The following is a 10,817-nucleotide window of genomic DNA, read 5'->3' on the forward strand; positions in this document are numbered from 1 at the left end:
TCATTTTGTATCTTGACTCATAACTGCACCTCATTTTTTATGAGAAAAATTCTGTAAAATTCAAGTTCTCTTGCTTCATCAGAGCAGAGTGAAACAAACGGACAAACTGAATTAGATGTGTGGTTTGCATATTGTCACTATTCAGCTAGCTCTGGCAGTGGCCTGTGATCAAATTCCAGATTTGTGGGATCTCTTCTCCAGCCGCCAAATTAATCTTGTGTCATTCAAAGGATGAAGATTGACTTAAATGTGACATCTCTGGATATTCTTATTGCTCACAGAGATATCCAATTCCTTGAGGTCTTTCCTTGCTGTATTTCTTAAAAAGGAGGCAGGATCCTTGTCCTAATTTTGACTCATTGGTGGATATCTGGGATTGTGTACAACACAGGATGGGGTCTCAGATTTATTCAACAATATTTCATGTGATCCCACACTAACAAGGCTATGGCAGCATTTGCCATTTTTTTAGGAACAAAACTGTATTCTTCCACACAGTCAGCTGCGAGCCCTCCAACCTCTAACTGTTTTCCCTGGACAACAGGTCAGGCCCCAAGACTTACGGCAGCTTTGGGCTTCTGTGGCAGAGACACCCCCAGCTCAGCCAATGCCAAAGGAGGAATTATCTCTGCAACTTGCATGAAAAGTGCTCCAGCCAGATATATCCTTTCCTGTTATGTTGTTTTATGTGGTATTTCAGAAATCATATTCATAGATCAATGAATTCAGTTACTTTAGTTCTCTGGATTTTACACTGGGGCCGAACCCAACATAAAATAGATTGGCAGATCGGGGCAAAACGAATTCCTATATTCTACAAGCTGTGAACTGTATATCACATCACCTCAGCATCAAAGGGCTGATTAATGATCCTGGCATTTCTGAACTCAAGCAATTCTTCCTTGCTCAGATATGAGGCATTGCAGAAGCTGTGACAAGTGTCCAAAGTTCTGTCCATTTAATCTCATTAAATTATGGCCCATTCATTTATCTTTCAGCTGTGTTATTTAAGAAAGACTGCATTTTCAGGCAGGAACCTGAGCAGTGACATCTTGGTAGGCTGGTGGGACATGGCTGAGTTATGGAACATTTCCTCCCAAAATGAATGCAAGATTACCTTGCAGAAGGTACCATGGCTTTTCTTGGTGCCACAGCTCTGCCAGTGTTGATTCTCGCTATCCCCAAGGTCACAAAAGGGGCCTGGGAGGAACTGCAGGCCTTGTTTACACTGGATTTCCCATTCCCATCCTGTTCTCCATCACCAGTGCACTCCTGCAGCTCAGCCAGAGGCACTCCCGGATTACACAGGCCACTGGCACTTTACAGAAAGTTTTTGAATTTGGGCCATCTGCCATGTCCCATTAACTTCCACAAAGCCTAGCTCCACCACGAGGCTTTGAAAACCCAAATCCTAACACTTGTTTCTTCTTGACCTCTTCTGATCTTTCTTTCTCCTGCCGTTAGCTGTGAGTTCAGAACCACAGCCAGAACAATCATAGTCAAAATGACTGCAGTACTTCCTGAAAATGCTTCAAAAAAGGGGTAAATATGGAAATTTCATTTGGCTGTCTTGAGTACAGTACAAACCTTCTGATACCTGGGCATTTGAGCATTAGGATCTACACCTACATCCAGAACAAACAATTCTTACTAGAAATCCTGGAACAAAAAATTAAACTGGAAATTAAGCAATTCTACTGCTGAACAAGTACAGTTTTCTCAGATAGAAAAGACAAGCAGGATATAAGCATCAAGTTCTGTCTGGTCTTTTACACTCTACAAAATAATTTTGTGCATATTGCTTCACAGGCAGATATTTAGAAAAAATTATTCTATTGTAACATATTTACGTACTCAAAAGGGTCATGTTCAAAACCACAAAGTAAATGTACTTTGAGATATCCTAGCAGAAGGAGATACTATTTTGCTTTTAATTAAAATCCATTAATTAGATATGATTTTATAGCATGTATGCTTTAAATTACAACTCATGTTGATTTTCAGGCATGAGTGTGCATTTACATGTGCTTAGTGGATAGAATTTTTGCTATTGAAGGTAGCAAAATAAGTAAAGTACACAGGAGGTTCTGTTTGGTGAATTAAACAAACTCTTTCAAACTTAGGTGTAATATCACATTATTTACCAAAAAAAAGGTAATGCATGGAAAACTCTGCTTTGCTACTGTTAGAATTCTCCATCTCCTTTACATGCATTGCCTCATCATAGCTTTTTGCTTCCACTTTACCCATCCTTGTGACTTTTTTTCATATGAAAACTCTCACTGATTTTTATCAGTGCAACACAGGTTTCCTCATGGCCATAGCTGCAGTCATTCAAAAGGAATTACCCAGACACCAGAACAGCATGGTCTATAACACTGCCACCAGCCTGCAACATTTGAATATATTCTGGCCACAGAAACAATGATCTACAACTCCTTTTTTTTTTTTTTTTCTTTTTCCCCCCCAGCTCACTGGTTTCTTTGTTTCTACATCCCATAATCTTTTCACTCTTCTTTGGCATGTCCAATTTAGAGAAGCCCCCACTCTTCCTCTTCTCATTAAATATGCCCAGAACACTTTGTATAAAATAAATAAAAATACTGACTAGTTTGAAAAGTGTATATTTTTGATGGGAGGAGGTTTAAAGCCAAGGCACTAATTAGCCAGCACAGATGCAGGAAGTTAGATTTTGATGATGTGATCATATGTAAAAGAAGATAATACACAGTCAAAGAGGGGAAAATGATGCATTATACCCTCAAGAAAAGGATTTGATTTGTTTGGCTTTTAAAGTCAAGTGCTGAAGCCGAACGAGCTGAAACCCAGTTTTAATGTGTGGAGAGAAACATCTGTGACAGGGATGGTCCAGAATACACAACATATGGAATGATCAGGCAAAACCCCAGCTCAGCTTCGAGGGGAAAACCTCCCCTGCAAGTGCAGATCCTAGAGAAGATGCCGTGCAAAGGCAGGGTCAGTGCAGGCAGCACTCGGCGAGGATTCAGATGTCAGGAGCACACCTGGGGAACATCTGGATCTCGGCCGGGCCCCGTGCTGAAGCGGCTCTTCTCCCGCTCAGCAGCAGAAGCAGCCTCAGCTCCTCTGGGGAGCAGGGAAGGAGAAAGGCATCAGTCCCCCGAGCAGAGCTGCGGAGTGACTGCTGCCCTCTGCAATTCAGCAGCTGCTGCCCAGGAGGGTTTTGCTGATAATGCTTTGCCCACCGTTCCACAAGGCTCATTGGAGCCTCGGCAGGAGCATCGGCACTCGGGGCACTGCTCTGCTGCCCGTCTGCACACTCACCAGACAGCAGCACTCTCAGTCTTCTCACTTGCCCTTTTTACCTTCATTCCAGGGATTTAGGTACTGAGCACTGCTCAAAGCCCTGCCATAATAACTTCGTTTTTAGCAAATATTCACCATAATCGTTCTATTCTTCTAGGACTGAGAGACAGGCCAAGAGCCTGCAGACAGGTAAAAAGCAAATATCTGCTTCAGTCTTTTTTCCCTTTGCCTCCTATGCTGCTGGACTTTGAAACTGTGAATTTCAGTGACAGAAGTTTGCTAGAATCCATCGCTATATAAATTGATAAAGTGCAAGGCAACTTCATTTTAGCAATGATTTAGGGTGCTGCCAAAGCTTTGTGCTTCCCAAAAAAATGAGTGACAAATGTTGCATGCATAGCTCTTTCCTAATAACACAGTGTTCTAGCTTTTATCATGAATAGAAAAGAAAGCAGATATTTATTAGAAAACTAGAAGGCTTTAAAGATAATTAAATTTGTTTAATCAACCACCCAGCTGGTTTGGTAGAAAAAGTAAACATTTCTTGGAATTTCCAAAATATTGTTTACCATTAAGAAGTTATTTCTGAAAACACCATTAAGAGGATTTTTACAAGGAGAAAAAGTGATAGGCAACATGACGGAACCCAGATTTTTTCTTCTCTCTCCCAAAAGACCTTCTTAGGCTAAAGGTCAAAAATTGTCAGATGTTCTGCATTGGTTTTAGGCAAAGAATTGGCAATCCAAATTCTGGTTTCCTGCATGTGGTATTTAAGCACGTTAAAAGCATAAGACTATTTCCAAAATCTGTTTAATTAATATCTAAAGAGCCTTTTGGTAAAAGCTACTCTTACCTTTTCACAGAAGTTTGAAAACATTTTTCCTTCACTCCTCTTGTACTTCTAAAAGTGGTTCTATAAGAGAAAAAAGTTAAATATTAATATCTTCTTATGTTTTTAAGGCAATATTCAAATAAGTTTAATTGTCAGATCAGAGAAAGTAAATCTCCCATCATTCTTTTTTTCCCATGATTTTTGAGGGGCAGTTCTTTGGTTTCAAAAAAAAAGCCAGTGAGGCATTGCAACTGCAAATCTAGTTGATATTAAAAAGTCTTTCAAAGCCTTGGATAAAACCCTTGCAAGGCAGGCCAGAATCATTACACCAGTTTTCTGACAAAAACCAAGCTCCTGCTATTTTTTAAAAAGTGTGTATGTATATTCAGAATACTTAAACGTTGCCCCTTTTTTGTCCTGCTCAAGGCTGCCCAGTATCAGACACAAGTTGAGTCTGGTTATTCTGGTTTCCCAGTTTGTGATTAGGATTTTCCCCTTGGCAATCACACATGAATATTGCTGTTTACTCCATTACACTTTTTGGATACCAGAGTGACAAACACTTCATGCAGTAAATAGCTACCACTTGTTAATACTCCTTGTAAAGCAGTGCAAAACACTTGGGATTAGATGTCAGAGGCATCTTAAAGCAGGGCTAGAGGCCTGCCAGGGGCAGGGAGGAGGCTCACAGTCAGCAGTATTTACAGTTGCCCTTTCCCACCGCTAAGAGAGGAATGTGCTTTGGAGCTCCCCTGCATTCCTGCCTTTCCCCAGCCTCCTTTTAATGCCTTCGATTCATGAATATACAACTGGCTACTGAGTCATGAATATACAACTGGCTACTGAGTCATGAATATACAACTGGCTACAGCACAGTAAATCTGTGTGAGTCACACGGGGCTGTTCGAGGTGCAGCACTAACGTCCAAATGACACAGCAGCACTTAAGGCAGCTCTCGCATGAAATATCCTTTTAAAGCTCTGAATATAGAACCAGGCAATGCTGTAATGGCTGGAGTGGAAAATCAGATCCCTGCATGTCAGAAACCAAAATAATTGCACCAGAAATAAAGGCAGACTCAGAAGGGCCATTATAGAAAACAGAAAAGAAGCTTTCTTTTAATTACTGAAGTGAGATATCCAAATTAATACAAGACTACATCTGTATAATTGAAAACTCTACCACATAATATAATGTGTGCTAAAATAAAAGGCAATAAAGTTCATGTGACATTTTAATCAGAAAGCCAAATAAATGCATTAGTAAACAGTATTGACTTAGGCAATTATTGTAGGTTTTAAAAATTAATTTGTTTACCATTACTTCATCCTTGAACTTGTACCATTAATATCAAACACTGTTTTCCAGCATGTCCATGAGAATATTCTCAGGGTATTTGAAAGCAGCTGAGAGGTGAGTGCTTACGAGGTACAGGCTTGTGAGAGATAACTGGCAACGCTGCAGTATAAACTTGCACACACAGTAAACAAGAGCAGACTTTACGGGCTCAGTGTAGCACCCCAGGGTCTGCACCCACGCTGTTACTCTGACCTGCAGCTGTTGGAACCCCGGAGAGCCGGCGCAGCCCTCACCTCACAGACAGGGCAGGCTCCTGCTCTTTGTGAGCTGGTGTTTGGACGTGGGAAGCAGCAGGGCCAGAGAACAGCAAGGTCTGACTGACCCCTCTGCTGAGCTGTCAGCTGCTGGGCACAGGAGTTTCACCCCCCCAGACCCTCACTTTTGGGTGACCCCCACATATTAGCTTAAAAGAACAGGTGGTTTTTGGCTCTGACATATCTGCAACATTGGATTGTAGCAGAAATTGGACAGAGCTTCTCCAAAGGGAAATCCAAGAGTAAGCCCTCAGCTTTCCATAGTAAGGAAATCAACTTACATTTTTGATTTACCAGAGCTTTGCACTTCGGTGTAACTACTTATACCCACTTAAATCCAATATAACGGCAGTGTCTGCCCCAAATTATACAGTTCTGATTTCTACAAAGCCTTCAGTGCTACTGTGAGAAGACTTGAGTCGTTACTTGAGTGCAGTTTATTAATAATGGAAACATACATGTACATAAAAAGCAGAATGATGGATCACAAGTTTTATAGATCCTGCTCTGCAGGATGCAGTCAATAGTGAAAAATGTCATTATTTTCCAGTAATGAAAAGCTGCCTGTGGATATTTATCATTAATATGCCAACTATTTGTTTTCATCTGGAACTGCCAATTTGCAAGCTGGGACATACAAAAAACTTGTTCCTGACAACTGAGACTTAAATTTATTGAAAAAAGTTGCTTAAATTTTCCTAACTATAAAAAATCATGGTTCATCTTGCGTGCTACGCGGGAGGCTATCACTGCTCCTATTTTATAGCTCAGCTGATAACCTTGTGTCTGAACTCAGCTTCTTTCTGTGCCTTGCACTGGTCAGTGATCACAGGGCAGCCCCAGCACTGTTTCCATTCATGTCCAAACAAAGCACACTAAGATTGTATTCATTACTTTCAGTCTTCCTCTGGTCACACTACTATTAGGTAATCAAGCAGTGTGCATCAACTTGCTTTATAAAAACCAGAAAAAACCTGCTGGAAATATCCCATTCCCACACCAAATCCATGCACTGCTTATACACTGATTAATTATTTATTCATTTTGAAATACACTGTTGAGATAGTCAAGACTTCCTAACTTGTAGTAAGTATTTAAAAGAAAGTGCAAAGCTATTTTAGGACATGAAGAACAAAACATTTACTGTTCCTGTATTTTTTCCCCTGGAGTCCCTTGTATGTCAAAAAATATTTCTTCAGACAAAGGAAAGTATTATTCTTAGAAGATATCCCTAGGAAAAGAAAAACTTGTGTCCTCAGACTTGGAGCTAAACTCCATAAAGCCAGAATAAGCTTGAAATATCTGGTTTCATTATTTATTTAGGGGAAATTAGATCTTAAAATTCACCTACAGCCTCTTAGCACCGTCTTAGAGGCGCAGAGTAGGCAAGGTAAGAATAGTTCATTTTCCTTTTAAAGATGAAGTTAATCCTACTCTGTGCAATCTAACAGGACTGAGCACAGGGGAAGAACAAGAGGAAGATAAATGCTTCATCTGTCCTACCCTAGAACAGCAAAACATTTCAGAACAGAGAGATCAGTTAAAGAACAGACCCATTCTTTCTCTAAACAACTTTAAAGACAAGAACTACCATGACAATCAGCTTTCAAAACTTTGTTGACAAAAAATGAAGTCTCAGAAGCCCAGGCCTATTTCTTATAACTTTTGGTCAATAAGAAAAAAATCACCTTTTGTTTAGATCTAACAGAACCTGTTCTACAGCTGTTGTTTATCAGCTCAAGCACACTTTTATGAACCAAAATGCAATATCAAAGTGTCTGATGTGTTTTAGAGAAGGAGGCATTATTGACATTTCCATATATTAGAAGCTGAGGGAAAATTGCATATTGATGATAGCAGAGTTGTTCCAGAAAAGGAGGAATAAACAACCATTTAAGACTTTATTAGATATTTTCTGGATGTTGGATTACCCAACTTTAACACTGGCATAAGGAAAGCATTTCCTAGCTTTGGTATTTTCTGCCTTCCATTTACTGCAGATGCACATTTTACCAGACAAGATGGTTTGGCTGCTTTTACAGACAGTCAGCCCCTTCCAAAAACTCTCCTGATGAAATCTTAAGCCCAAACAGATGAACAGCAGGTCAGATCTCAGTTTCAATGCAGATAGATTAAATTTTTGTTAACATACTAGTCCTTTACTACCAAGCAGATATAGAAAAGTTCATAAAGTAAGCAAACCATTATAGAATTATAGAATTGCTTGGGTTGGAAGGGTTAAAGCCCACCCAGTGCCACCCCTGCCCTGGCAGGGACACCTGCCACTGTCCCAGCTGCTCCCAGCCCTGTCCAGCCTGGCCTTGGGCACTGCCAGGGATCCAGGGGCAGCCCCAGCTGCTCTGGGCACCTGTGCCAGGCCTACCCACCCTCACAGTAAAAAAATTCTTCGTAATATCTAATCTAAACCTACTCTCTTTCATGTTCTGTGTGATTTATTTTCCCAAAAGATAATTTTGCATTAAGAAAATTAAAGCTGCTTTCCAATCACTACTGCTTCTTTTAAAATCAGGATTAAATGGCAATTACTTAGGAAGAAGCACTATGCTTAATTTGCTCATTTGCAGTGCTGCCAAGCAGCACACTAACTAGGTAGTTATCAGCTGTAAAAACCTTATTGAGCAGAAATAGGAATTAATTAAGGTTGCACATCTAGAATCAGAGGGTCAGCATCCCAAGGCTGCCTGAGAACTTTTTGTCCTAGAGGTGATTGCGCTCAGGAAGTTCTCTCAGTGGGGAATCTTTTATTTACCACTTACAGCCACCATATGACTAAATAGCATGATTGCAAATCAGGTTAAAATTGCTTATTTAGTAGAAGACCTTAAGTTTTGAGTCCAGACTTTCCTGTTGTGCAATACATAAAAACTGTCTGTGATGCCAGCAGTCTAAAAACAAACACTAGGGCTGCTGGAGCATTTATTTCTATTGTACATGCAGTACCAAGCCATATCTGTCAGGGCTGTCTGTTAAGAGAGCTCACAGAGCTCTTACACACTTGAAGAAAAGAGAACAGCTTTGAAGTTTCACCATTTGAACATCATCCACTCAAGTACAGCATTCTCTTCTGGGATGCTTACGTTGTATCTTACTAAAAATAAATCTCACAACTTGCTCAGAACCAGCTACTCAGGAAGAAAGCCTTGGCATACCAGTAAGAAATGGTCATACCAGTAAGAACTGCTCTTGGAATGTCAAAGTAGAAGGAAAACCACAGAAATGATAATTTAATTCCCATTTTAATTGAAATCTACTTCGGCAAAGAAGAAGTAGAACCAGTCCCATAAAACGTGACTCTACCAACAGGCCAAAAGGACGTTTTAAAGAGAAATGAAGCCCAGCACGAGCTGATTGCAGGGTTTGCCCTCGCAGGGTAAGGTCAGACCGGCACCGACGGGCGCCATGTCGGCCTCGCCGGACTGGCTTCCCCTCACACGGGCACACGGTCAGCCCCGTCACTCCTGCTCACCTGGCAGGTCAAATGAAAGAAAATATTCCTTCCTGCTGCCCACCCAGCACAGCCGGGGCATCGTTACCTGGTGAAGGCAAACCGGAGGGGCCATCCCGCTGTCCGGGGGTACCTGGGCCGTGACCCCTCACGCCCGCCAGGCCCTGTCAGGGCACGGCCCTCATGGCCCCTCGGCCACCAGGGGTCTGGGCACCCATGGGCAGCGCCAGGGCTCGGGCAGGGCTGAGGGACTCACTCAGTGCCAGGGCTCGGGCAGGGCTGAGGGACTCAGTGCCAGGGCTTGGGCAGGGCTGAGGGACTCACTCAGTGCCAGGTCTCAGGCAGGCTGAGGGACTCACTCAGTGCCAGGGCTCGGGGCAGGGCTGAGGGACTCAGTGCCAGGGCTCGGGCAGGCTGAGGGACTCACTCAGTGCCAGGTCTCAGGCAGGCTGAGGGACTCACTCAGTGCCAGGGCTCGGGCAGGGCTGAGGGACTCACTCAGTGCCAGGGCTCGGGCAGGGCTGAGGGACTCACTCAGTGCCAGGGCTCGGGGCAGGGCTGAGGGACTCACTCAGTGCCAGGGCTCGGGCAGGGCTGAGGGACTCACTCAGTGCCAGGGCTCGGGCAGGGCTGAGGGACTCAGTGCCAGGGCTCGGGCAGGCTGAGGGACTCAGTGCCAGGGCTCGGGGCAGGGCTGAGGGACTCAGTGCCAGGGCTCGGGGCAGGGCTGAGGGACTCACTCAGTGCCAGGGCTCGGGCAGGGCTGAGGGACTCACTCAGTGCCAGGGCTCGGGCAGGGCTGAGGGACTCACTCAGTGCCAGGGCTCAGGCAGCCTGAGGGACTCACTCAGTGCCAGGGCTCGGGCAGGGCTGAGGGACTCAGTGCCAGGGCTCGGGCAGGGCTGAGGGACTCACTCAGTGCCAGGGCTCGGGCAGGGCTGAGGGACTCAGTGCCAGGGCTCGGGCAGTGCTGAGGGACTCAGTGCCAGGTGTGAGATGAGCTCCCTGGCGCCAGCCCCGCGCCCCTGGCGCACCTGGACTGAGGCGCGGATCCGTGAGGGAGGCAGTGACATGGCGGGCTGGTCGCGGACTTGGGCAGAGGCGTGAGGTGAGCTGGGATCTCCACAGGGACGTTGGGCTGGGAGCTGTGAACTTCCCACTCCCTTGGCAGGAGGGCTGCAGGTGGGGCTGCCCCTCACACCCGTGTGGGAGGAGGTCCTGGAGCAGGGATGGGGGTACCCCTGGGGCTACCTGTGAGTACCTGCCCAGCTTGGCATTGGCATTTCCATATCCTAGAAGCTGAGGAAAATTGAATATTGATGATAGCAGAGTTGTTCAAGAAAAGAAGGAATAAGATACCATTTAATATTTTATTAGATATGTTCTGGATATTGAACTACCCAACTTTAACATTGACATAAGGAAAACATTTCCTAACTTTGGTGTTTTCTGCCTGGCAGAAGGTGCTGGCACTGCCAAGGTGAGTGACCTGTGGGGCTGGGCAAGGAGCAGAGTTCAGAACAAGGAGCAGGCTTTGTAGAGAAGGAAAACTACACCAGGCTGTACACCAGCAGCTGCTCTCAACTAAATTACACTACAAAACTACACCAGCAGCTGCTCT

The 10,817-nt window shown here is 43.9% G+C and overlaps 1 long non-coding RNA gene across 5 annotated transcripts in view; it reads right to left on the reverse strand.

Moving 5' to 3' along the window:
• The window catches only part of LOC128816455 (uncharacterized), a 29,550-nt gene extending 19,215 nt beyond the window's left edge, over positions 1 to 10,335 (reverse strand). For 2 of the 5 annotated variants that reach the window (XR_008439912.1, XR_008439916.1), the window contains exons 1-2: positions 9,285 to 9,380; positions 4,139 to 4,198 (exon numbers count right to left, since the gene is read on the reverse strand). This is a non-coding gene — a long non-coding RNA (uncharacterized LOC128816455). Of the gene's footprint in view, positions 1 to 4,138; positions 4,199 to 5,434; positions 5,540 to 9,217; positions 9,381 to 10,230 lie in introns of those variants that run through there. The other 3 variants (XR_008439914.1, XR_008439915.1, XR_008439913.1) reach the window with 3 other exon arrangements.
• Between the last annotated feature and the right edge of the window lie 482 nt (positions 10,336 to 10,817).

The sequence above is a fragment of the Vidua macroura genome, chromosome 18 (genome assembly GCF_024509145.1).
Source record: "Vidua macroura isolate BioBank_ID:100142 chromosome 18, ASM2450914v1, whole genome shotgun sequence".
Lineage (NCBI taxonomy): Eukaryota > Metazoa > Chordata > Aves > Passeriformes > Viduidae > Vidua > Vidua macroura.